The sequence below is a fragment of the Oryctolagus cuniculus genome, chromosome 17 (genome assembly GCF_051225735.1).
Source record: "Oryctolagus cuniculus isolate XC-2025 breed Fujian yellow rabbit chromosome 17, ASM5122573v1, whole genome shotgun sequence".
Taxonomy (NCBI): domain Eukaryota; kingdom Metazoa; phylum Chordata; class Mammalia; order Lagomorpha; family Leporidae; genus Oryctolagus; species Oryctolagus cuniculus.
In genome coordinates this window covers 62,516,779-62,544,585 of record NC_142883.1, presented here as the reverse complement: position 1 = coordinate 62,544,585, position 27,807 = coordinate 62,516,779, and the positions used below count along the sequence as shown (strand labels likewise).

Genomic DNA, 27,807 nt, shown 5'->3' with positions numbered 1-27,807 from the left:
TAAATTGTCCTTTTATAGCTCTTAGCCCATTTTACCAAAGATGACACTTGTAGATTTTCTTTCCTTCTCTGTTATTTTCAGAAGTTTAATTTTTAATGTCTGTCTTAAACTTGAACCAAATGTTACAAAATGATGCAATGATTCTTTGAGGATGAAATATATTTGTGGGGATTTTGATTCCCTGAAGTTACTGAAAATTTAGAAATTTTGTAATTGAGAAACAGGATAAAGAGGTGAGAATTCACATCACTTAACCCCTTCTCTTTTGGGAAAATTTTATCTCAAGTAGCCTTTCTTTCTCTAAATTGACACATGTGTTTCCTTTTCTCCCCTTCCCAATTTCTTCCTCTTTGTTCCATGGTGTTCCTGCAGCACTTTGCCCCAGAAAAGTCAGGTAAAGTGATTATTCTATAGAAAATCTTTGTTTTTTTAAAAAGACATTTGTAAAAAAAAAAAAAAGAAGAAATTATCAATTCCCAACTTGACTCTCACTGGGATTAAACATGACAATAGGTCTGATCTGATTTCATCATCATTTAAAAAATCATCTATTATTTTTCACTTTATGTTTGTGTAGGAGCAAACTGTTGAAATCTTTACTTAATGTATGCTAAACTGATCTTCTGTATATAAAGAGAATCGAAAATGAATCCTCATGTGAATGGAAGGGGAGAGGGAGTGGGAAAGGGGAGGGATGCGGGTGGGAGAGACGATATGGGGGAGGAAGCCATTGTAATCCATAAGCCGTACTTTGGAAATTTATATTCATTAAATAAAAGTTTAAAAAAAAGACATTTGGAAAAGGTGGCTAACTAGCTACTATCAAAACTAGAGGGGAGGGGCCAGCACTGTGGCACAGTGGGTTAAAGCCCCAGCCTGCAGTGTCAGCATTCCCTATGGGCGCCAGTTCAAGTCCCAGCTGCTCCTCTTCCAATCCAGCTCTCTGCTGTGGCCTGGGAAGGCAGTGGAAGATGGCCCAAGTCCTTGGGCGCCTGCACCCACGTGGGAGACCTGGAAGAAGCTCCTGTTTCCTGGCTTTGGATTGGCACAGCTCCTGCCATTGTGGCCAATTGGGGAGTGAACCAGCGGAATGGAAGACCTCTCTCTCTCTGGCTCAACCTCTCTGTGTAACTCTGTCTTTCAAATAAATAAAATAATTCTTTAAAAACTAGAGGGGATGACCCAGGAGGGCAGTGGAGGATGGCCCAGGTGCTTGGGCCCTGCACCTGCATGGGAGACCAGGAGGAAGCACCTGGCTCCTGGCTTCAGATCAGTGCAGCGCCAGCCATAACGTTTGGGGAGTGAACCAATGGAAGGAAGACCTTTCTCTCTGTGTCTCTCTCTATCACTGTCTATAACTCTACCTGTCAAAAAAAAAAAAAAAACCAACTAGAGAGGAGCAGCAAGTAGCGTTTGGTGCTTCAGTAAGAGGTTTTAGCCCTAGCTAAAAGTAAGTACTGGTTACATTTTAAAGGAATTGAAAATAATTTATCCTCTTGCAAAAAGAGATCTGACTTTACTATCACTGGATGTCTTCCTTATGTTTTGGCCATAATTAAGCAACCCTCTCTAGCAAAATTCCTTCTCTGCTCTACCTTGAGCCAATAAAACCAGTTTTTCTTATCTTTCTCTTTCCTGTGATCTAGAGAAGTGCTGCCTTCATTTTGGTACCCTAGCTGCTGGAGTGCTGAGATATGTTAAATTAACCTGCCAGAAATAGTGCTGCCATGCAGGTAGGGAAAGTTGTAGGAACTATGGGTGTAAGGCTTGTGTTCTGTTTTATTATACTGCACTTTGAGCCTGGTGATGGCATCAATTACTTTTCTGGAATAAATTGAAGGCTGAGCTAGAACACTCATCAGACACTCTTTTGTGGCTGCTTTGAGTTCATTTATCAAAATCAGGTGGCTAACATTTTGGCATCACTTTCTTAGGTTTTATTTCAACTTTATTAAATTAGGCCTATCTTACATAATTTCTATCAGTTATACTTGGCAGCATGGTACTTTATTTTTTTTATAATTTAGTGAAAATAGGCGCCATAGAAGCGGATAGTGAATAGAGTAGTTCATGGGTGAGGAAGTGATGGAGACACCTAGTAACCACATGTTTTACCTGGACTCTTATGCAAGGGTACATGCTATATGGCTTTATTCAGATTATGATACAGATGGAATCACATCTTGACTTTCAGTCTGGATGAAAGTGGATATGGAGGTAGAGATTTAAGCACATGCCTGTGTTTCCTGGAAACTACTGAAATTCATTTGGATGAAAGATTCTCAGATGGTGATAGTTTATTACACCTCTGCCTTTTTCTTGGGACAACTTCAAGTCATATAGTAAAATACAAAATGTCCTTGATTTACCATTTTTTTGTTTGCCTGAAACTACTCATATTTGATTTTGTTCCCACATTACATATGATGGAAAAGCCAGGATTACCTGACAGAATTTAATTCTCCCTTGGATCTAGTTTCAGTTTTAATGTGGGATCCCTTCCTTAAATCTGATTACTCTAGCTCTCTAGAATAACTTAAAACATTCTTACCACATCTTTGGTCACAAGAACTAAAAACAATTCCTTTTATTTCTTAAGGTGCTCAACAAATCACCTTTATTTTGAGATGGTAGTCTTTCAAGTTACTGTTACTTACAACCCTTCTCAGTGATGATAAAATACTGAGTTCCCTTCATGGTGCACTCATATAAACCTCTTGTGGCATATTTCAATAGCTACATTCTTAGACTTAGAGAACATGCACATTTTAGCCTTTGGAATACCCCAAATATTAAAAGGTGTTGCTTTGTTTTAGGTTAGCTGCTTCTCTTTCTGATGCCATAGAATATAGCATGTTAGGTGTCCTAGCCACCTCCTCCTAATGTTTTTCACTGGTTTTTAAATTGTATAATGACCAGTAGATTCATCGAGTGGCATGCAACTGACAAGTACTATGATATTTAAGATGAAGGCAAATAATTTTAACTATTTTTGCTATAGTTTTATAGGAGAAATGGGCTGTAATGAAATCTCTATAAACCAAAGAGAGCATTTAGGAAACTATATTTTATAGAGGATCACTAATGTGTCCTTAATTTAAGATATAAGATATACAGTTTACACTCAATCTGCAGTACCCAATGCAAGTAGGGGTCCTCCTGAATCATAATGTCTAAATCCTCTTTTTTTTTTATAGGTAACCTATATATAGGTTCTTGCCCTATTCATATAATACATTCTTGTCAAATTTTATGTAGATATTTTAGGGCTCTAGTTAGAGGAGATGCTGCTAATACCTTTGGAAATTCCTGTCTACCTACCCAAAGGATATCACATCCTTGGTGCACTTTATAATTTATGGTGTTACCTCCCATCCTAACTGTACAATAAACTTCCTTGCTGGGGTCCCAGTAGCTTAAAGGTTTGTGTTCTTGTAATAGCCTCCTTATAGTCCGTAACTCCTGTCTTGCTTCGGGGGTCCATTCCCTGATACTATTTAACTCTTCATTTCCCTTCCTCATGAGAGTAAAAGGTTTTGTCTTAATTCCAGGAACAGCTTGGGTCATCCAATTAAGGAGTCCTACTAACTTTTGTAGTTCGTTTAGAAGTTCTGGCAACTCTAGTTTTTGCAATGTCCATTTATTCGGGTGCAACAAGAACCCCATCCATGAATAAGGATATTATTCTTGTAATTTCTCATTTGGGGTCTTGAATCCATTTTCTAGAAGCATTTTTCTAAGTTTTTCTATGATCAGTTTGTGTTGTTTTGGAGAATGATCGGACCCAATATGTATAACATCCATATATTGATAAAGATCTACCTCTGGATGTTGTTGTCTCCAGGGCTCTAGTATGTCCCTTAGTGTACTTTGGTAAATCAAGGGACTCAATACAAAACCTTGTGGGAGGCAATTCCAGACATACCTATGGCCTGGACCTTGATTATTAGCCTCTGGGATGGTAAAGGCAGTGTACTGCCTGAAGTCCTTATCCAGAGGGATGGTAAAATAAGCATCCCCTATATCCAAAACAGTAACCTGGTTTCTTCTTTGTAATCCTCCAGGGTGTGGAATACCTAACTGAACTTCTCTTCCCTTATCTACTAATTTATTAAGTTCTCTAAAATCTATTAATATTCACCATTTAGCTGATTTTTTCCTTATCACAAATATTGGGGTATTCCAGGGATTATCTGGGCTTGCTGGAAATATCTTCCCTTCCTCTAGTAGTCTTTTGGTATTTCCTTAATCCATTCTAATTTTTTTTTGGTTAAAGGCCATTGAGGAATCAAGGGACCTTTATTAGGATCCCTCATTTTAATCTGTATTGGGGTAATTTGGGTAGAGAGTTGCACCATAATTAGGGCTACCCCAACTTTGTTAAGATATCCCTTCCAAATATATTGATGGGAATATCTGGGGATATTAGAATGGATGTCTTTGTCTTCCTTCCTTTTTTATCTTTTTTTTTTGACAGGCAGAGTGGACAGTGAGAGAGAGAGACAGAGAGAAAGGTCTTCCTTTTGCTGTTGGTTCACCCTCCAATGGCCGCCGTGGCTGGTACTTATCCTGGTCTCCCATGCGGGCGCAGGGCCCAAGTACTTGGGCCATCCTCCACTGCACTCCCTGGCCACAGCAGAGAGCTGGCCTGGAAGAGGGGCAAGCGGGATAGAATCCAGCTCCCTGACCGGGACTAGAACCCAGTGGGCTGGTGCCGCTAGGTGGAGGATTAGCCTAGTGAGCCGCGGTGCCGGCCCTGTATTCTTTTGATTGGGACGTCCCACCCATCGTGGTTTCTTTCAACCACTGCTACTCACCCTATTGACAATTCCTCAAGGGCTCGTCTCCTTACCGTCTGACTTCAAGTCCCTGTTTGGGCACCAGCTGTCAGGATCTCCCCCTCCAGGAACTGGCCAGGTTGCCATGAAGAAAGGGTCGAGGAGACTGAGGAAGGTCAAGCTAAACACACTTTATTGGTACTCCAGCCAACTAGGAGGAGATTGCTCAAGTCAACTCCTGCAGGCACTAGGCACTGCAGACCAGGAGCTTCTCGCCATGGGCACAAGGCACTATGGACCAGAGAGAGAGAGGCTGAGCAACCTCTGGTTTACAGCATCTGAGGGTCCCCTTATATACAGTTTCTTTTCTTTCTTTTTTTTTTTTTGACAGGTAGAGTGGACAGTGAGAGAGAGAGACAGAGAGAAAGGTCTTCCTTTTCCATTGGTTCACCCCCCCCCCCCAATGGCTGCTGCGGCCAGTGTGCTGTGGCCAACATTGCACTGATCCAAAGCCAGGACCCAGGTGCTTCTCCCAGTCTCCCATGCGGGTGCAGGGCCCAAGGACTTGGGCAATCCTCCACTGCACTCCTGGGCCACAGCAGAGAGCTGGCCTGGAAGAGGGGCAACTGGGAAAGAATCCGGCGCCCTGACCAGGACTAGAACCCGGTGTGCCGGCGCCGCTAGGTGGAGGATTAGCCTATTGAGCCACGGCACTGGCCCCATACATTTTCATCAATGAAAGAAATTGAGTTTCCTTGGAAATTTCTGTAAAGGAACACAGTTCACATCCTTGAATGGGTTGGAAAAGAATGAACAGAATGAGGGAAAAATCATGGCACCCTCATGGGAGAGTACTGAAACACAGAAATATTATCAGCTTTCTAATAAATACCAGTGCTCTTAAGGTCCATAGCTCTCTACTTCCAGGTTTGCTCACTCAATAAATAATGAGGGGCCACTGACACAAACAATGAAGCATCCTCTCAGAAACTTAACTTTGTCCAGTCTCTTTGACAGTAAAGACAGTCAATCACTTTGAATATTAAGTATTTTCACCAAAATAACTCAGGTGTCTACACTGACTTCTACAAATCAGTGAGAAAAAGATAAATAACTCAAGAAAAAAAATGGGCAAAATGTATTGTTACCAATAAGAATAATGAAAACCTATGGCAGGTAATACCAGTGCTTTGGCCAAGTGCCCTCTGCTGAAATCTTTCTAAGTATTGAATGGATACAGACAATTTAAAATCAGAGGGACTAAGGTGCTGATGTGGAAAGCCTTTTGGAATACAGCATAGGGTAAAAGTGCCAATTACTGAGCCAGGAGCCAAGCATTACCTCCATAGGAAAAAAAGTGAGAGGAGGTTGGAAGGAAAGACACACAGCCTGAGTTACAGGTGACAGAGTGAGGACCAGGGGATGATGAGGGTGTGTGGGGGTTCATACTTTCACATTTTATCCTACATTCTTCTGTGCACTTTTTAAAAAGGGGGAAGGTACTCATCATAATGGACACATGTTTACAAGAAGCTGTTAAATGACTTATATTTAGCTTCAACTCTGAATTGCTGTGAGTGCTTACCTTTAACTCTGTCCTCACTCCTCAGCAACAATGAACCTACTTGTTTTAGGTACACATTTTCCTGGAAGCAGGAGCAGCAATAAAACAGATACCTGTGTGCTCACCTGCCTGGTGGATATGTCCTCTCGGGTTACTTTATGCTCATCAATAAAAAGTGCCTAACACTGAACACATTTCCCACTAACGGGCTCTTCTTTCTGATTGCTGTGCTTCTGCCTTATAGACCACCATCATTCTCGCTGTCATCCAGGGAAAGACTGTGGAGTCACGCATTTTTATTTTCTGTTACAACCTATCCCACAACTCTTTAAGCCAGTGACTTATTCTGTCTGTTTTTTGTATTCTCCCGGGACTTCCTTTTCACTTCTATCCCAGCCACTCTGGCTCCATTCTCACTATGCTCCTAGATTTTGCTAGAGTATTTCTATTTTGTCTCTCAGAATTAGAATATCCTGTCTAGATCACTCTACATATGGATGCTAAAATAATCCTCCTTGGGCGGGCATTTGGCCTAGTGTTAGACACTGGGTAAGACACTGTAATGCATCCCACATCAGAGTGCCGGGTTTTGATACCCAGCTCCAGTTAGTTCCTGGCTTCAACTTCCTGCCAGTGCAGACCCCTGGAGGCAGTGGTGATGCCTCAAGTAGTTGTGTTCCTGTCACCCACATACAAGACCTGGTTTGAGTTCTGGGCTCCCCTCACTGGCCTCCCCACTCTCTGCCATTGCATGCATTTAGAGAATGAATAAGTGAATGAGACCTCTTTCTCTGTTGCACTGCTTCTCAAGTAAATAAATAAAAACCTTTAAAAGAAAATAATAGATTAAAATATCCCCCATTTGAAATCATCTTTCTCTTGCTCACAAGCTTTTAATGACATTCCATATCTCATTATGAACTTTGAAACCCCTCAGCCAATATTCAAGGTTGTTTGCATATCTTTCATTGCTTCCTAAATCAATCTCTTGTAGCCAGACTGTCTCTTAAATCTTGATCATTCCATCAGACAAATATTTGCCTAAGATAGACTCCCCATTTTTTTCTTGATTTTTACAAATTATAGCCATATTGTAGGCCTCAGGTAAAGTTTTAGAATAACTGTGCTCTATCTGTGGTTCCTATGACACCCTGGAATGGCACAAAATGGCTACTATGTATAGAGGAACAAAGGTGAGGTCAGGCTATAACTGAGGGGCTCAGCAATAATGGTATTTATTACGAGTTTACATTCACATATGCTTGGAAGTGATGTATTGTGTGTCCACTCTTCTAAATACACAACGGTCTAGTGAACTGATCACGGCCATAATCCAGTTTTACAGATGAGGAGATTGAATCCAAGCTAAGTAACTTGTCCAAAGTCACAAAGCTAATCACTGGGAGACCTGTGTTCAAAGCCAGGCAACCTGGCTCCAGAATCTATCCTTAAAACTGTTGTATCATCTCTAATAAGTTGGGATGAGGGCTGTGTTGAAGAGTGGGAGTAAAGCAATGAGGTAATAATATGGCAGAAATCAACAAAAAATGAATCAGGAAAAGCAGTAAGGGCAATCACATATGAGACGGTAGAAGGCACACAAGAGTAAGAAGAGAAGGAGGATAAGGAAAGCTCACAAGCAAAGTGGCCACTTGGTGGGTGAACCAACAGAAAAAGGAAGACATTTCTCTCTGTCTCACACTGTCCTACTCTGTCTGCCAACACACACACACACACACGCACAGACATGCACACACACACAGTCAACATAAGGTGGGGACTTGAGGAGGGCTCAGGAGGCTCTTGAGGAAAAGCTGCTGAGACAGGCAGGCTGTAGGGAACCATGAGGAAGGGAGATTCTTACAATATGCTGAAGGTGCCGTTGTAGCTGTTGGGCTCTGGTACAGGAACTCTGTGAAGCTTCTGCACTGGGCTGAGGCCAGTGCATGAAAGTGTCTCATCTTTGCAGGAGCAGAGCTCACAGACATTTATGGTGGCAGCCGCATTCAGGGGTTGATCTGTGACTTCAGTTAGGGTTGAGTGCTGAGTCTGAACCTGGCCTGGATGTAGATCTGTAGTCTTCTTCAGGGATGGAGAATGGCCAGCTTTTGCAGTGGGTACCAGAGTTCTGGTAAGCTCCATCTTGGAAGGCTGAGCTATGACACTGGGTGATGTTGGGTGCTGAGCTTGATGCTGACCTGCTGTTGGAACTGTCATCTCATTGTACCCTGGGGACTGAGTTACAAGCTCCTTTAGTGGCTCTGTAGACTGAGTTAGGGTCATTTGCATGGTAGTAGAAGGTGTAACCTCTGTAGTAGTTGTGGGGTGTGGGTAATTTCCAGGTCCCAAGGCTTAACTGTGACTGGAGGTAGGTTTGAATGCTGAGTCTGAATCTGGACTGGAGGTGAAAATGTCACCTCAGGAGGATGGCGGAATAGTGAGGGCGTGCACCGATAGTCGGGGAAAAGATAGTTTAATAAAAGTGGAGTTACAGTAGCCTCAGGAAAAGGATCAGGAAAAAATTGCAGAGGAAACTTCTGGATCTAGTGGCTGTGACTCGGAGGACCTACGGGGAGAGCAAGGTTGCCCACCACGTGGAAGCCAAGCCACGGGAGCCGCAGAGTCTGCGCGCCAGCGCTGGAAGGGGAGAAGGAAAATTGAAGAAGCTCAAACTGCCTCAGTAACACTTGAGCAAACATCAATCTCTGGAGTTAAGACTTTGGTGGACCTGTGTGGAGAGCGTGGGAGCCCACAGTTTGGACACCAGCGGCAGACTCAACACACCAGTGCTGGAACGCAAGGTGAGCCGAACCTCAATAGCCTGAGACACTGGCAGGCAAGCAGAAAGAGGAGACTAGAGGGACGACCCCGTGGGTAAAAGTTCACCAGGCTAACTAGAAGAGAGAGAGAGAGAAAAAGTGACCGATACAGACATGAGTTTCTCTCTCTCTGCTCACCTCTCATAGGCGAGCAAGACAAAGAGCAGGCGCCATCTTGGACATACGTCATAAGCAGGGCGACCTCAGGTCTGCACCAGCCCTGAGCCTAGCAGAAAAACCTAACTCGGGGGGGGGGGTGAATTAACTGGAGATTAGGACCTAGTGAATGTGTGGTGCTACTGAGCTGAGACTGTGAAAAAAGAGACGATGGGGGAGAGAACTCACAGAATTCACGTGAGTACTCTCCAGAGATGCTACAATTCGGTAACCTTGGCAACCCAGTGGGAGACTGCAGGAGAATTTGAGCCCACACTGAGGGCAGGACAGATTCCCTGTGTGGTCCTTGGGAAAGAGCTTCCGATCTCTGGCTCCTGTGGGTATATTATTTGCCTGCTAACTACCTCCAATTCTGTTCAGCTGTGTGGAATTACTTCCCTTTTGAATCAAAAGAAAGAAAGAAAGAAAGAGAGAGAGATTTACCATGCCTTACCTGGGACTGTCACCTTTGGCACACCCTTAACCCTGAGGAACCAAACAGAGCTCTCAGGCCACACCCATCTCATGCCTCTAAGGCTCCATCAAAAACAGACAGTCCACTTAATCCAGAGTCATAGTATAACAAGAAAAAGCACCACAGTGAAGAAACCAAATATCTCCAATATGCCAAACAACAAACGCAAAAACCAAGGTAATAAGAACAAGGAAGACACTATGACGCCCCCCAAATGAAAAAGACACCCCAATTCAAGATTATGAAGATGATGAGATAGAAGAAATGCAAGAAGCAGATCTCATTTATTTCATTATCCATTTTAGTATTTTCTCTTTGTTTTGTTCTAGCACTATTGGTTGAACTCTGTGATTAACACACAATTATTCTTAGGTGTTTAAATTTTAACTGAAAAATGATCCCTGTTAAATATGAGTGGGAATAAGAGAGGGAGGAGATGTACAATTTGGGACATGCTCAATCGGACTTGCCCCAAATGGTGGAGTTAGAATCATGCCAGGGGATCCCAATACAATCCCATCAAGGTGGCATGTACCAATGCCATCTCACTAGTCCAAGTGATCAATTTCAGTTCACAATTGATCACACTGATAGGTCTAAGAGTCAAAGGGATCACACAAACAAGTCTAGTGTCTGCTAATACTAGCTGATAGAATCAAAAAGGGAGAGAACAATCCATCATGGGAAGTGGGATACACAGTAAACTCATAGAATGGCAGATGCCCTAAATAGCACTCTTCAGAATCAGCCCTTAAGGCATTCGGATATGGCTGAAGAGCCCATGAGAGTATTTTAGGCATGGAAAGCCAAGACACCCTGGGAAAAAAATAAAGGAAGACCTAAATGGAAGATCTCTGTGAGTGAGATCCCAGTGGAAAGAATGGGGCCATCAAAGAAGGAGGTACCTTTCTCTGAAGGGAGGAGAGAACTTCCACTTTGACTATGACCCTGTCAGAATAAGATCGAAGTCGGTGAACTCAAAAGGCTTCCATAGCCTTGGCAACTCATGACAAGAGCCTAGGGTGATTACTGATGCCATAAACAAGAGTGTCAATTTGTTAAGTCAACAACAGGAGTCACTGTGTACTTACTTCTCATGTAGGATCTTTGTCCTTAGTGTGCTGTACATTGAGATTTAATGCTATAACTAGTACTCAAACAGTATTTTTCACTTTATGTTTCTGTGTGGGAGCAAACTGTTGAAATCTTTACTTAATGTATGCTCTACTGATCTTTCTGTATATAAAGAGAATAGAAAATGAATCTTGATGTTTGATGCCATAAACAAGAGTGTCAAATTGTTAAGTCAACAACAGGAGTCACTGTGTACTTACTTCTCATGTGGGATCTGTCCTTAGTGTGTTGTCCAATGTGAAGTAATGCTATAACTAGTATGGAAACAGTATTTTACACTTTATGTTCTGTGTGGGTGCAAACTGATGAAATCTTTACTTAATATATACTGAATTGATCTTCTGTATATAAAGATAATTGAAAATGAATCTTAATGTGAATGGAATGGGAGAGGGAGCAGGAGATGGGAGGGGTGTGAGTGGGAGGGAAATTGTGGCGGTGGGGGGAAGCCATTGTAATCCATGAACTGTACTTTGAAAATTTATATTTACTAAATAAAAAATTTAAAAAAAAGAAAAAAAAGAAAATGTCAAAATGTCACCTCAGTGTACATTGGATAAGGAGGAGGAGATATAGACTTGAAGGCTGTAGAATGTCATCCTGTGTAGTGGATACCTGAGTTATGGTTGGCTCTAGCTTTGAAGGTTCAGCTGTGGCACTGGGTGACAATGGATGCAGAGTTTGATCTTGACTTGGTTTTGGAACTACATTCTCATAATAAACTGGAGGATGACAGACCACTTCATTATGTGGCCCTGGAGGCTGCCCTGAAGTCTCCTGCATGGTTGGGAGTGGTTCACCCTTCACAACGGATTCTGGAGTTAGGGTAAGTTCTACATCAAAAGGTTGAACTGTGACTTCTGTCAGGGTTGGATGCTGAGCCTGAACCTGGTGTGGTTGTGAAAGTACCTCCTCATGGAGCACGGGAGGTACTTTAGTCTTCTTCAGGGCTGTAGAATGTTCAGCCTTCCTGGTACACTTTGCATTTATGGTAAGCACTGTGTCTAAAGGCTGAACTGTGATGTGAGGCAATGTTGGATATTGAGCTTGATTATGACCCAGTGTTGGAACTGTCACCTCTTGATGTATTGGAGATTGGGTTACACCCTCCGTGGGAGGGTGACTGGAGGTCTCCTGCATGTCTGTAGAGGGTTCAGTCACCATACTGCTGGTTTCTGGAGTTATGGTAAGTCCCAGGTCCAGATGTTGAGTTGTGACTGGAGTCAGGTTTGGAGACGGAGTTGTAGTCTTGCTCAGGTCTGCAGGATGCTCAGCCTCTGTAGTAGGTTCTGTAGTAATGGTAAGTGCCAGGTCTAAAGGTTGATTTGTGACACTGGGTGATAGTGGAGGTTGATTTTGATCCTCATGATGCACTGGTGGCTGAGCTACAGTTTCGTTAGTTGGAGTCTCCTGAACATTTGTGGCAAGTTCAGCCTCTGTAATGGGCTGTGGAGTTATTGTAAGTGCCAGATCAAAAGGTTGAAACGTGATGCGGGGTGATTTTGGAAACTGATCTTGATCCTGAGCTGGTGTTGGAACTGTCACCCCCTGATATCCTGGGGGTTGAGCTATACCCCCCCTTAGATGGCCCTGGAAGCTGAACTGGGGCCTCCTGCATGATTGAAGAAAGTCCGCCTTCCATTCCAGGTTGTGTAGTTATGGTGAGTTCCACATCCAAAGGTTGACCTGTGACTTTGGTCAGGTTTGGTTGCTGAGTTTGAAGCTCCTGCTGGGTTACAGATGATTGAGTGTTAGGGAAGTCTTGTGGCTTGGCTGGGGCTACATTTTGTACTGGAGCTTGTTCTGCATTCTTGAGGGGCTCTGGAGGCTCAGCTTGAGAAAGTTCCATCTTTTCAGGCAGTGCCGGAGGCTTGGCAAGAGGAGGCTCAAGCTGGGTTGGAGAAAATTCAACTCACTCGGTGGGAACTGTAGGCTGGGCAGGTCCTTCCTGCTGACTCCAGTAAGGATAAACTTCTGGAGTGAGCTTTAGGGTTCTGATAAGGTCAATATCCACATGTTTTGGTTTGGTTTTAGACAACCTTAAATGCTGAGTTCTAAGTATTTCTTCCGGAATAAGAGGTGAAAATAATGTCATATTCATTGGGATAGCATCACTCATCTCTGGGAAGATTACTGAAGGCTGGTTTGTGTTTCCCTGTTGGAGTGGTAATTGGTAAGCACTTATGGGGCACTCTAGAGGTGGAACGGAAATCCCCTGCTGGCTTGGTGAAGGTTCCTTCAGTTCTTCAGGCTGAGCTGGGACCCCTGGAACTGGGGAGTGCTCATCCTCTTCCGGGGGCTTTGGCTGCTGAGCTGTGTCTGCCTCCTGGTCTTTCAAAGGCTCATACTCCGTAGGGAACACTGAGGCGTGAGCTTGGGCTTCCTGATGGATTGGAGAAGGTCCAGCCTCCACGGGGGTCTGTACATAATGGGTTCTCTGGCTCAATAGTCAGCTGCTTGCTGGTGTTGTTCTTCCAGGCTTGCAATATCTTCATGAATGCCCCCTTTGGGTTCCCTATAGATGCTTCTTCAACTGTCAAAAAAAGAAGAGACTGCTTTTTGGCACAGAAGACTGATGGGACAGTTTTATGTCAGTCCACAGCCCTACACTCTGATCAATTAAATTAGGAGTCAAATCTAATATTTGGGGTACCATTGAGACTTTAAATTTAAAAAAGAATTTTTTGACGGGCAGAGTGGACAGTGAGAGAGAGAGAAACAGAGAGAAAGGTCTTCCTTTTGCCGTTGGTTCACCCTCCAGTGGCCGCCACGGCTGGCGTGCTGTGGCCTGCGCACCGCGCTGATCCAAAGGCAGGAGCCAGGTGCTTCTCTTGGTCTCCCATGGGGTGCAGGGCCTAAGCACTTGGGCCATCCTCCACTGCCTTCCCTGGCCACAGCAGACAGCTGGCCTGGAAGAGGGGCAACCGGGAAAGAATCCAGCTCCCCGACCGGGACTAGAACCAAGTGGGCCAGTGCCGCTAGGTGGAGGATTAGCCTACTGAGCTGTGCCGGCCATCATTGAGACTTTAGAGAGAAAAGTAAAACCAAACTCAAACCTTATGAAATGGCAACAACAAAGGAGAAAAAGGTATTTTTGAGAGGGGGCGTTCAGAAGAGTTCACAGTGTTAAAAAAGCAGTAACTATGATCAGTATTATTTCATTGGTTTCCAATGACCAACCACTCCAGGCTTAGAATAAGGCTGGAGGACAAATGGCCCCACCCAGCTGCCCCTTCTGTGGCTCTGCCCCTGCTTCTCAGCCACATCATTCCACAGTCCTGCCTCATGCTGAGGGAGCACAGGCTTCCTCCCCCCCTCCCTCCCTGTGGCCCTGTGTTCTTGCTGCCATCACAGGTGTCCATGGCAAAAGATAGGCATGTAAGGGGAGTGAGGGCAGAGGTGGTCAAGCCAAGGGGCCTTGCTCCTCACCTCAATGTGTTCTTTCCCACCCTTGTAAAGGGAGATTAACAATGCTTGTCCTTCTCACCTCTTGAGATGAAGGGAATAATAAAATTGGTAGGAAACTGGTCAGAAAGGTGAGCAACATTGTGTAGATGGGTATACAGTTATCACTGTGCTAATGCCTCAGATCCCTGACTGAGATCCGAATTCAAGCTGTCTAAGGAAGAAAGTGGTCACATTTTGGAAGTCATGACATCAGTGGTAATAACCCTCATCTACAGAAAGATACTTAAAAGTACCCGAGTGTTCTGTGGATAGAAAAGCATGAGACTCAGAGCAGGTTCAGAATTGGACAGTCTACAGGAATGGAGGAGCCTTCCGACTGCATCAGAGGAGCCAGGCAGCCATTTCTGGTTGTGGGACCAGAAACTCCCAGGCTCCCAATAAGACAGCATCACTTGTACTCTTTTCTACAAGTGCAAAAACAAACAACCGCAGTGAGCAGTGTAGACCTGTTCTATAAGACAGAGGGCCCTTGAGGCCCAACACATAGAAAACCAGTTTATAGACTGTGTGCAAATGAGTTATCATTGGAAAGCAAAGCACCCAAGAGCACAGAACACCACGTGTGTGGTTCCCAACATTACTTCCTTCCCCTTCCATCTCTTTTTCATGATCCTTTGTGCATATGTAAGTTACATTATTAAATTACATAGTGGTAATTGGGAACCTGACTTTTAGCAAGGGAGCAGTTTAGCAATTTAGGGAGTTGAAATCTGAATGGATGAATAAAAATATAGCAGTTAATCACATTGTTACTTTAAACTTGTCCCTAAAATTTTAAAGTAAGAAATTTAAAACAAATAAAAATTAAAAAAAAAGATCATCAGGTAGTTCCGACTCACGCCAATGTGTCGTATTTGCCAGGCTTGATGGTCATGCAGACACTCTTGATAGTATGTTTAAATTGGCAGAGGCAGCAGGCCATATGGCTAGGTAAGATCCTATGAATAGAAACAAAGAACTAAGTTACCTGTAAAGGGGTTCCTTGGGTGGGTCAAACAGGTGAGCCAAGGTGCCAGCAAAGGCGTTCTTGAGGTGTGCGGCCAGGACATCTGGGTAGGTGCCTGGTGGCCAATTGTTGCTCTTGAATATGAGACTAGAGGAAGGAGGGAGAGGTGCCCAGAGAAGGAGTAGGCATGGAAGTGGGTGTGGTGTGCCAGCACCTGGAAGGGAGCAGAAGACCCCAGGTAATCAAAGCCGCCAGGGTCTGCCATGGGTGTGAGCGAGTCAGGCGATTCAGGTGGGACATTCAAGGAGTGGGAAGACCAGGGCTCAGAGAGCCAAGGGATCTTAACTGGGAGCCCCTGGTCTTCCCATGTGGGGTCTCCTAAGTGATGGGAAAGTGCAGGTCTCCTGTCCTCACCTTACTCGACTCCTGCTCTTTCTGTCCACTCGGGGCTTCTGTACTCTCATTGATATAGGTCTCAGTCCTCCACTGCTCTGTGTCCCATTCTTTCTTGGCTATCTTTTCTTCCTGCTGCTCACTGAGGAGCTTCATCAGGATGCCTGTTTTGGAGATGAGCTTGGCACAGGGCAGTTGTGCCTGGGCCTCAGAGCAGTCCATTTTCAGAGTGCGGATGACGTGAGAAATGAGCTTTTTCATGTCCGTGTTGGGGATGAGGGACCATAGCTGCTGATTCAGCTGAATTTCAAACTGTTCTCCCTGGGACAGCATCACGGGGTAGGTGAAGCCTGCGGGCATGGTGGGGGCTTCAGTGCCCTCGCTGGGGTATTCCCACTGTGTTTCCTTGGTTTGGTCCACAGTTGGCATTACGTTGAACTCGGTCCCAGCAGAATCTGTAGCTGAAGGATCTATGTGCATTTTGTCGCCAGGGAGCGTTTCTTCATGCACAGTGGTGTTTTCTGTCAAAATATTTTCTTCGAAAACACGCCCTCTGGAATGGTTTTCCTCCCGTGTCTTCTATAGAAGGTTCTGAAAGTGCCAATTCTCTCAGAGGAGGACTCCCCTGAGAATGCAGGCCTCCGGGGGATGAGAAAGCCTCTCCGGATGGGGAGTTTATGAGACTCCGCAGTGCAGGGAACGGAGGCCTCTTCCCAGCCATCAGCCTGTTGAGGGAATTTTTCCTTCTGAACTTCTGACTCAGTTTGGCCTTGGGGGTTCGGAGGACCAGGTGAGAGAGAGCGAGTTTTATGAAAGCGGTAATTCTGTCTGGAATGCGAGATTGGTTTCCCTGCCGCCTTATTTTTGGCTCTAGCATTGGCATCTTCTAAGACAAAAATGGTGTAGGTTAAGTCTTCCTTTGTTGTTGATCTCAGAGAGAGATTTTGCAGGGGAGGTAGAAGGCCTGCCCAGGATGTGTTTCTTCAGGAAAGAGGAGGCTGCAGCCTCACGTTCCTTTGTGAGCAAGGGCTCCGTGTGCAAGGAGTTTCCGGCCACCTGCCTGGGCCTCTGAGCCACTTGAAGCTCCTTCAGCTCCCTGGAGCCTGCTCTCCCAAGCCTTCTTCCCCCAATGCTCTCCGCAAAGGGCCAGGTGCCCTGTCTCCTCCCGAGGCTCTTCCTCATCTGGAGGTGCCTTTCCCGTAAGCCCTTTGGCCCCTTGGTGACTTTTTTCACTCTCTGCAGCCTGTACCCCACACTTGGCATGGTTGCCAGGCTGTTCTTCTGTGATGGGGCAGTTTCTGATTTCTTTAGGAGGATTTGAGGGTTAAATTGAGGACCTAACAGGATAGGCTGCATAAGTGTGGCTTTTTCTTCCTTTTTAACCTCATCGATTTTTTTCTTGAATTACTTCATCTAACAAATTCTCCAGAAAATAGAGCTTTCTCAACTTATTTCTGTAAGGATGAGAGGGCCTCCTTATGTGGGTTTTCACATAGCTCAGGGACTTCTCTCTATCTTGCACATTTGAAAAAAGCAGTGTAATGAATGGTAATAATGTTGATTCTACATTTTGTAGATTTTCCTCTGAGAAATAAGGCAATAATAAGTGCACTAATAATGTCACTTTCATCGTTGAGGTCCCGCTGTTCACTCATGCGGCCTGGGAAGTCCACGCTGTTTCTCTTTGATACTGAGTTCTCTGGCTCAATAGTCAGCTGCTTGCTGGTGTTGTTCTTCCAGGCTTGCAATATCTTCATGAATGCCCCCTTTGGGTTCCCTATAGATGCTTCTTCAACTGTCAAAAAAAGAAGAGACTGCTTTTTGGCACAGAAGACTGATGGGACAGTTTTATGTCAGTCCACAGCCCTACACTCTGATCAATTAAATTAGGAGTCAAATCTAATATTTGGGGTACCATTGAGACTTTAAATTTAAAAAAGAATTTTTTGACGGGCAGAGTGGACAGTGAGAGAGAGAGAAACAGAGAGAAAGGTCTTCCTTTTGCCGTTGGTTCACCCTCCAGTGGCCGCCACGGCTGGCGTGCTGAGGCCTGCGCACCGCGCTGATCCAAAGGCAGGAGCCAGGTGCTTCTCTTGGTCTCCCATGGGGTGCAGGGCCTAAGCACTTGGGCCATCCTCCACTGCCTTCCCTGGCCACAGCAGACAGCTGGCCTGGAAGAGGGGCAACCGGGAAAGAATCCAGCTCCCCGACCGGGACTAGAACCAAGTGGGCCAGTGCCGCTAGGTGGAGGATTAGCCTACTGAGCCGTGCCGGCCATCATTGAGACTTTAGAGAGAAAAGTAAAACCAAACTCAAACCTTATGAAATGGCAACAACAAAGGAGAAAAAGGTATTTTTGAGAGGGGGCGTTCAGAAGAGTTCACAGTGTTAAAAAAGCAGTAACTATGATCAGTATTATTTCATTGGTTTCCAATGACCAACCACTCCAGGCTTAGAATAAGGCTGGAGGACAAATGGCCCCACCCAGCTGCCCCTTCTGTGGCTCTGCCCCTGCTTCTCAGCCACATCATTCCACAGTCCTGCCTCATGCTGAGGGAGCACAGGCTTCCTCCCCCCCTCCCTCCCTGTGGCCCTGTGTTCTTGCTGCCATCACAGGTGTCCATGGCAAAAGATAGGCATGTAAGGGGAGTGAGGGCAGAGGTGGTCAAGCCAAGGGGCCTTGCTCCTCACCTCAATGTGTTCTTTCCCACCCTTGTAAAGGGAGATTAACAATGCTTGTCCTTCTCACCTCTTGAGACGAAGGGAATAATAAAATTGGTAGGAAACTGGTCAGAAAGGTGAGCAACATTGTGTAGATGGGTATACAGTTATCACTGTGCTAATGCCTCAGATCCCTGACTGAGATCCGAATTCAAGCTGTCTAAGGAAGAAAGTGGTCACATTTTGGAAGTCATGACATCAGTGGTAATAACCCTCATCTACAGAAAGATACTTAAAAGTACCCGAGTGTTCTGTGGATAGAAAAGCATGAGACTCAGAGCAGGTTCAGAATTGGACAGTCTACAGGAATGGAGGAGCCTTCCGACTGCATCAGAGGAGCCAGGCAGCCATTTCTGGTTGTGGGACCAGAAACTCCCAGGCTCCCAATAAGACAGCATCACTTGTACTCTTTTCTACAAGTGCAAAAACAAACAACCGCAGTGAGCAGTGTAGACCTGTTCTATAAGACAGAGGGCCCTTGAGGCCCAACACATAGAAAACCAGTTTATAGACTGTGTGCAAATGAGTTATCATTGGAAAGCAAAGCACCCAAGAGCACAGAACACCACGTGTGTGGTTCCCAACATTACTTCCTTCCCCTTCCATCTCTTTTTCATGATCCTTTGTGCATATGTAAGTTACATTATTAAATTACATAGTGGTAATTGGGAACCTGACTTTTAGCAAGGGAGCAGTTTAGCAATTTAGGGAGTTGAAATCTGAATGGATGAATAAAAATATAGCAGTTAATCACATTGTTACTTTAAACTTGTCCCTAAAATTTTAAAGTAAGAAATTTAAAACAAATAAAAATTAAAAAAAAAGATCATCAGGTAGTTCCGACTCACGCCAATGTGTCGTATTTGCCAGGCTTGATGGTCATGCAGACACTCTTGATAGTATGTTTAAATTGGCAGAGGCAGCAGGCCATATGGCTAGGTAAGATCCTATGAATAGAAACAAAGAACTAAGTTACCTGTAAAGGGGTTCCTTGGGTGGGTCAAACAGGTGAGCCAAGGTGCCAGCAAAGGCGTTCTTGAGGTGTGCGGCCAGGACATCTGGGTAGGTGCCTGGTGGCCAATTGTTGCTCTTGAATATGAGACTAGAGGAAGGAGGGAGAGGTGCCCAGAGAAGGAGTAGGCATGGAAGTGGGTGTGGTGTGCCAGCACCTGGAAGGGAGCAGAAGACCCCAGGTAATCAAAGCCGCCAGGGTCTGCCATGGGTGTGAGCGAGTCAGGCGATTCAGGTGGGACATTCAAGGAGTGGGAAGACCAGGGCTCAGAGAGCCAAGGGATCTTAACTGGGAGCCCCTGGTCTTCCCATGTGGGGTCTCCTAAGTGATGGGAAAGTGCAGGTCTCCTGTCCTCACCTTACTCGACTCCTGCTCTTTCTGTCCACTCGGGGCTTCTGTACTCTCATTGATATAGGTCTCAGTCCTCCACTGCTCTGTGTCCCATTCTTTCTTGGCTATCTTTTCTTCCTGCTGCTCACTGAGGAGCTTCATCAGGATGCCTGTTTTGGAGATGAGCTTGGCACAGGGCAGTTGTGCCTGGGCCTCAGAGCAGTCCATTTTCAGAGTGCGGATGACGTGAGAAATGAGCTTTTTCATGTCCGTGTTGGGGATGAGGGACCATAGCTGCTGATTCAGCTGAATTTCAAACTGTTCTCCCTGGGACAGCATCACGGGGTAGGTGAAGCCTGCGGGCATGGTGGGGGCTTCAGTGCCCTCGCTGGGGTATTCCCACTGTGTTTCCTTGGTTTGGTCCACAGTTGGCATTACGTTGAACTCGGTCCCAGCAGAATCTGTAGCTGAAGGATCTATGTGCATTTTGTCGCCAGGGAGCGTTTCTTCATGCACAGTGGTGTTTTCTGTCAAAATATTTTCTTCGAAAACACGCCCTCTGGAATGGTTTTCCTCCCGTGTCTTCTATAGAAGGTTCTGAAAGTGCCAATTCTCTCAGAGGAGGACTCCCCTGAGAATGCAGGCCTCCGGGGGATGAGAAAGCCTCTCCGGATGGGGAGTTTATGAGACTCCGCAGTGCAGGGAACGGAGGCCTCTTCCCAGCCATCAGCCTGTTGAGGGAATTTTTCCTTCTGAACTTCTGACTCAGTTTGGCCTTGGGGGTTCGGAGGACCAGGTGAGAGAGAGCGAGTTTTATGAAAGCGGTAATTCTGTCTGGAATGCGAGATTGGTTTCCCTGCCGCCTTATTTTTGGCTCTAGCATTGGCATCTTCTAAGACAAAAATGGTGTAGGTTAAGTCTTCCTTTGTTGTTGATCTCAGAGAGAGATTTTGCAGGGGAGGTAGAAGGCCTGCCCAGGATGTGTTTCTTCAGGAAAGAGGAGGCTGCAGCCTCACGTTCCTTTGTGAGCAAGGGCTCCGTGTGCAAGGAGTTTCCGGCCACCTGCCTGGGCCTCTGAGCCACTTGAAGCTCCTTCAGCTCCCTGGAGCCTGCTCTCCCAAGCCTTCTTCCCCCAATGCTCTCCGCAAAGGGCCAGGTGCCCTGTCTCCTCCCGAGGCTCTTCCTCATCTGGAGGTGCCTTTCCCGTAAGCCCTTTGGCCCCTTGGTGACTTTTTTCACTCTCTGCAGCCTGTACCCCACACTTGGCATGGTTGCCAGGCTGTTCTTCTGTGATGGGGCAGTTTCTGATTTCTTTAGGAGGATTTGAGGGTTAAATTGAGGACCTAACAGGATAGGCTGCATAAGTGTGGCTTTTTCTTCCTTTTTAACCTCATCGATTTTTTTCTTGAATTACTTCATCTAACAAATTCTCCAGAAAATAGAGCTTTCTCAACTTATCTCTGTAAGGATGAGAGGGCCTCCTTATGTGGGTTTTCACATAGCTCAGGGACTTCTCTCTATCTTGCACATTTGAAAAAAGCAGTGTAATGAATGGTAATAATGTTGATTCTACATTTTGTAGATTTTCCTCTGAGAAATAAGGCAATAATAAGTGCACTAATAATGTCACTTTCATCGTTGAGGTCCCGCTGTTCACTCATGCGGCCTGGGAAGTCCACGCTGTTTCTCTTTGATACTGAGTTCTCTGGCTCAATAGTCAGCTGCTTGCTGGTGTTGTTCTTCCAGGCTTGCAATATCTTCATGAATGCCCCCTTTGGGTTCCCTATAGATGCTTCTTCAACTGTCAAAAAAAGAAGAGACTGCTTTTTGGCACAGAAGACTGATGGGACAGTTTTATGTCAGTCCACAGCCCTACACTCTGATCAATTAAATTAGGAGTCAAATCTAATATTTGGGGTACCATTGAGACTTTAAATTTAAAAAAGAATTTTTTGACGGGCAGAGTGGACAGTGAGAGAGAGAGAAACAGAGAGAAAGGTCTTCCTTTTGCCGTTGGTTCACCCTCCAGTGGCCGCCACGGCTGGCGTGCTGTGGCCTGCGCACCGCGCTGATCCAAAGGCAGGAGCCAGGTGCTTCTCTTGGTCTCCCATGGGGTGCAGGGCCTAAGCACTTGGGCCATCCTCCACTGCCTTCCCTGGCCACAGCAGACAGCTGGCCTGGAAGAGGGGCAACCGGGAAAGAATCCAGCTCCCCGACCGGGACTAGAACCAAGTGGGCCAGTGCCGCTAGGTGGAGGATTAGCCTACTGAGCCGTGCCGGCCATCATTGAGACTTTAGAGAGAAAAGTAAAACCAAACTCAAACCTTATGAAATGGCAACAACAAAGGAGAAAAAGGTATTTTTGAGAGGGGGCGTTCAGAAGAGTTCACAGTGTTAAAAAAGCAGTAACTATGATCAGTATTATTTCATTGGTTTCCAATGACCAACCACTCCAGGCTTAGAATAAGGCTGGAGGACAAATGGCCCCACCCAGCTGCCCCTTCTGTGGCTCTGCCCCTGCTTCTCAGCCACATCATTCCACAGTCCTGCCTCATGCTGAGGGAGCACAGGCTTCCTCCCCCCCTCCCTCCCTGTGGCCCTGTGTTCTTGCTGCCATCACAGGTGTCCATGGCAAAAGATAGGCATGTAAGGGGAGTGAGGGCAGAGGTGGTCAAGCCAAGGGGCCTTGCTCCTCACCTCAATGTGTTCTTTCCCACCCTTGTAAAGGGAGATTAACAATGCTTGTCCTTCTCACCTCTTGAGACGAAGGGAATAATAAAATTGGTAGGAAACTGGTCAGAAAGGTGAGCAACATTGTGTAGATGGGTATACAGTTATCACTGTGCTAATGCCTCAGATCCCTGACTGAGATCCGAATTCAAGCTGTCTAAGGAAGAAAGTGGTCACATTTTGGAAGTCATGACATCAGTGGTAATAACCCTCATCTACAGAAAGATACTTAAAAGTACCCGAGTGTTCTGTGGATAGAAAAGCATGAGACTCAGAGCAGGTTCAGAATTGGACAGTCTACAGGAATGGAGGAGCCTTCCGACTGCATCAGAGGAGCCAGGCAGCCATTTCTGGTTGTGGGACCAGAAACTCCCAGGCTCCCAATAAAACAGCATCACTTGTACTCTTTTCTACAAGTGCAAAAACAAACAACCGCAGTGAGCAGTGTAGACCTGTTCTATAAGACAGAGGGCCCTTGAGGCCCAACACATAGAAAACCAGTTTATAGACTGTGTGCAAATGAGTTATCATTGGAAAGCAAAGCACCCAAGAGCACAGAACACCACGTGTGTGGTTCCCAACATTACTTCCTTCCCCTTCCATCTCTTTTTCATGATCCTTTGTGCATATGTAAGTTACATTATTAAATTACATAGTGGTAATTGGGAACCTGACTTTTAGCAAGGGAGCAGTTTAGCAATTTAGGGAGTTGAAATCTGAATGGATGAATAAAAATATAGCAGTTAATCACATTGTTACTTTAAACTTGTCCCTAAAATTTTAAAGTAAGAAATTTAAAACAAATAAAAATTAAAAAAAAAGATCATCAGGTAGTTCCGACTCACGCCAATGTGTCGTATTTGCCAGGCTTGATGGTCATGCAGACACTCTTGATAGTATGTTTAAATTGGCAGAGGCAGCAGGCCATATGGCTAGGTAAGATCCTATGAATAGAAACAAAGAACTAAGTTACCTGTAAAGGGGTTCCTTGGGTGGGTCAAACAGGTGAGCCAAGGTGCCAGCAAAGGCGTTCTTGAGGTGTGCGGCCAGGACATCTGGGTAGGTGCCTGGTGGCCAATTGTTGCTCTTGAATATGAGACTAGAGGAAGGAGGGAGAGGTGCCCAGAGAAGGAGTAGGCATGGAAGTGGGTGTGGTGTGCCAGCACCTGGAAGGGAGCAGAAGACCCCAGGTAATCAAAGCCGCCAGGGTCTGCCATGGGTGTGAGCGAGTCAGGCGATTCAGGTGGGACATTCAAGGAGTGGGAAGACCAGGGCTCAGAGAGCCAAGGGATCTTAACTGGGAGCCCCTGGTCTTCCCATGTGGGGTCTCCTAAGTGATGGGAAAGTGCAGGTCTCCTGTCCTCACCTTACTCGACTCCTGCTCTTTCTGTCCACTCGGGGCTTCTGTACTCTCATTGATATAGGTCTCAGTCCTCCACTGCTCTGTGTCCCATTCTTTCTTGGCTATCTTTTCTTCCTGCTGCTCACTGAGGAGCTTCATCAGGATGCCTGTTTTGGAGATGAGCTTGGCACAGGGCAGTTGTGCCTGGGCCTCAGAGCAGTCCATTTTCAGAGTGCGGATGACGTGAGAAATGAGCTTTTTCATGTCCGTGTTGGGGATGAGGGACCATAGCTGCTGATTCAGCTGAATTTCAAACTGTTCTCCCTGGGACAGCATCACGGGGTAGGTGAAGCCTGCGGGCATGGTGGGGGCTTCAGTGCCCTCGCTGGGGTATTCCCACTGTGTTTCCTTGGTTTGGTCCACAGTTGGCATTACGTTGAACTCGGTCCCAGCAGAATCTGTAGCTGAAGGATCTATGTGCATTTTGTCGCCAGGGAGCGTTTCTTCATGCACAGTGGTGTTTTCTGTCAAAATATTTTCTTCGAAAACACGCCCTCTGGAATGGTTTTCCTCCCGTGTCTTCTATAGAAGGTTCTGAAAGTGCCAATTCTCTCAGAGGAGGACTCCCCTGAGAATGCAGGCCTCCGGGGGATGAGAAAGCCTCTCCGGATGGGGAGTTTATGAGACTCCGCAGTGCAGGGAACGGAGGCCTCTTCCCAGCCATCAGCCTGTTGAGGGAATTTTTCCTTCTGAACTTCTGACTCAGTTTGGCCTTGGGGGTTCGGAGGACCAGGTGAGAGAGAGCGAGTTTTATGAAAGCGGTAATTCTGTCTGGAATGCGAGATTGGTTTCCCTGCCGCCTTATTTTTGGCTCTAGCATTGGCATCTTCTAAGACAAAAATGGTGTAGGTTAAGTCTTCCTTTGTTGTTGATCTCAGAGAGAGATTTTGCAGGGGAGGTAGAAGGCCTGCCCAGGATGTGTTTCTTCAGGAAAGAGGAGGCTGCAGCCTCACGTTCCTTTGTGAGCAAGGGCTCCGTGTGCAAGGAGTTTCCGGCCACCTGCCTGGGCCTCTGAGCCACTTGAAGCTCCTTCAGCTCCCTGGAGCCTGCTCTCCCAAGCCTTCTTCCCCCAATGCTCTCCGCAAAGGGCCAGGTGCCCTGTCTCCTCCCGAGGCTCTTCCTCATCTGGAGGTGCCTTTCCCGTAAGCCCTTTGGCCCCTTGGTGACTTTTTTCACTCTCTGCAGCCTGTACCCCACACTTGGCATGGTTGCCAGGCTGTTCTTCTGTGATGGGGCAGTTTCTGATTTCTTTAGGAGGATTTGAGGGTTAAATTGAGGACCTAACAGGATAGGCTGCATAAGTGTGGCTTTTTCTTCCTTTTTAACCTCATCGATTTTTTTCTTGAATTACTTCATCTAACAAATTCTCCAGAAAATAGAGCTTTCTCAACTTATCTCTGTAAGGATGAGAGGGCCTCCTTATGTGGGTTTTCACATAGCTCAGGGACTTCTCTCTATCTTGCACATTTGAAAAAAGCAGTGTAATGAATGGTAATAATGTTGATTCTACATTTTGTAGATTTTCCTCTGAGAAATAAGGCAATAATAAGTGCACTAATAATGTCACTTTCATCGTTGAGGTCCCGCTGTTCACTCATGCGGCCTGGGAAGTCCACGCTGTTTCTCTTTGATACTGAGTTCTCTGGCTCAATAGTCAGCTGCTTGCTGGTGTTGTTCTTCCAGGCTTGCAATATCTTCATGAATGCCCCCTTTGGGTTCCCTATAGATGCTTCTTCAACTGTCAAAAAAAGAAGAGACTGCTTTTTGGCACAGAAGACTGATGGGACAGTTTTATGTCAGTCCACAGCCCTACACTCTGATCAATTAAATTAGGAGTCAAATCTAATATTTGGGGTACCATTGAGACTTTAAATTTAAAAAAGAATTTTTTGACGGGCAGAGTGGACAGTGAGAGAGAGAGAAACAGAGAGAAAGGTCTTCCTTTTGCCGTTGGTTCACCCTCCAGTGGCCGCCACGGCTGGCGTGCTGAGGCCTGCGCACCGCGCTGATCCAAAGGCAGGAGCCAGGTGCTTCTCTTGGTCTCCCATGGGGTGCAGGGCCTAAGCACTTGGGCCATCCTCCACTGCCTTCCCTGGCCACAGCAGACAGCTGGCCTGGAAGAGGGGCAACCGGGAAAGAATCCAGCTCCCCGACCGGGACTAGAACCAAGTGGGCCAGTGCCGCTAGGTGGAGGATTAGCCTACTGAGCCGTGCCGGCCATCATTGAGACTTTAGAGAGAAAAGTAAAACCAAACTCAAACCTTATGAAATGGCAACAACAAAGGAGAAAAAGGTATTTTTGAGAGGGGGCGTTCAGAAGAGTTCACAGTGTTAAAAAAGCAGTAACTATGATCAGTATTATTTCATTGGTTTCCAATGACCAACCACTCCAGGCTTAGAATAAGGCTGGAGGACAAATGGCCCCACCCAGCTGCCCCTTCTGTGGCTCTGCCCCTGCTTCTCAGCCACATCATTCCACAGTCCTGCCTCATGCTGAGGGAGCACAGGCTTCCTCCCCCCCTCCCTCCCTGTGGCCCTGTGTTCTTGCTGCCATCACAGGTGTCCATGGCAAAAGATAGGCATGTAAGGGGAGTGAGGGCAGAGGTGGTCAAGCCAAGGGGCCTTGCTCCTCACCTCAATGTGTTCTTTCCCACCCTTGTAAAGGGAGATTAACAATGCTTGTCCTTCTCACCTCTTGAGACGAAGGGAATAATAAAATTGGTAGGAAACTGGTCAGAAAGGTGAGCAACATTGTGTAGATGGGTATACAGTTATCACTGTGCTAATGCCTCAGATCCCTGACTGAGATCCGAATTCAAGCTGTCTAAGGAAGAAAGTGGTCACATTTTGGAAGTCATGACATCAGTGGTAATAACCCTCATCTACAGAAAGATACTTAAAAGTACCCGAGTGTTCTGTGGATAGAAAAGCATGAGACTCAGAGCAGGTTCAGAATTGGACAGTCTACAGGAATGGAGGAGCCTTCCGACTGCATCAGAGGAGCCAGGCAGCCATTTCTGGTTGTGGGACCAGAAACTCCCAGGCTCCCAATAAAACAGCATCACTTGTACTCTTTTCTACAAGTGCAAAAACAAACAACCGCAGTGAGCAGTGTAGACCTGTTCTATAAGACAGAGGGCCCTTGAGGCCCAACACATAGAAAACCAGTTTATAGACTGTGTGCAAATGAGTTATCATTGGAAAGCAAAGCACCCAAGAGCACAGAACACCACGTGTGTGGTTCCCAACATTACTTCCTTCCCCTTCCATCTCTTTTTCATGATCCTTTGTGCATATGTAAGTTACATTATTAAATTACATAGTGGTAATTGGGAACCTGACTTTTAGCAAGGGAGCAGTTTAGCAATTTAGGGAGTTGAAATCTGAATGGATGAATAAAAATATAGCAGTTAATCACATTGTTACTTTAAACTTGTCCCTAAAATTTTAAAGTAAGAAATTTAAAACAAATAAAAATTAAAAAAAAAGATCATCAGGTAGTTCCGACTCACGCCAATGTGTCGTATTTGCCAGGCTTGATGGTCATGCAGACACTCTTGATAGTATGTTTAAATTGGCAGAGGCAGCAGGCCATATGGCTAGGTAAGATCCTATGAATAGAAACAAAGAACTAAGTTACCTGTAAAGGGGTTCCTTGGGTGGGTCAAACAGGTGAGCCAAGGTGCCAGCAAAGGCGTTCTTGAGGTGTGCGGCCAGGACATCTGGGTAGGTGCCTGGTGGCCAATTGTTGCTCTTGAATATGAGACTAGAGGAAGGAGGGAGAGGTGCCCAGAGAAGGAGTAGGCATGGAAGTGGGTGTGGTGTGCCAGCACCTGGAAGGGAGCAGAAGACCCCAGGTAATCAAAGCCGCCAGGGTCT

General features: G+C 45.8%; 1 long non-coding RNA gene and 3 pseudogenes across 1 annotated transcript in view; 1 reads left to right on the top strand and 3 right to left on the bottom strand.

The window, feature by feature from the left end:
- LOC108175821 (uncharacterized) overlaps positions 1-27,807 on the top strand; it is a 193,388-nt gene that overhangs the window by 69,412 nt on the left and 96,169 nt on the right. The window lies entirely within an intron of this gene.
- LOC149121284 (leucine-rich repeat-containing protein 37B-like) lies at positions 15,700-17,490 on the bottom strand (annotated as a pseudogene).
- On the bottom strand, positions 19,769-21,559 carry LOC149121283 (leucine-rich repeat-containing protein 37B-like; annotated as a pseudogene).
- Positions 23,838-25,628, bottom strand: LOC149121282 (leucine-rich repeat-containing protein 37B-like; annotated as a pseudogene).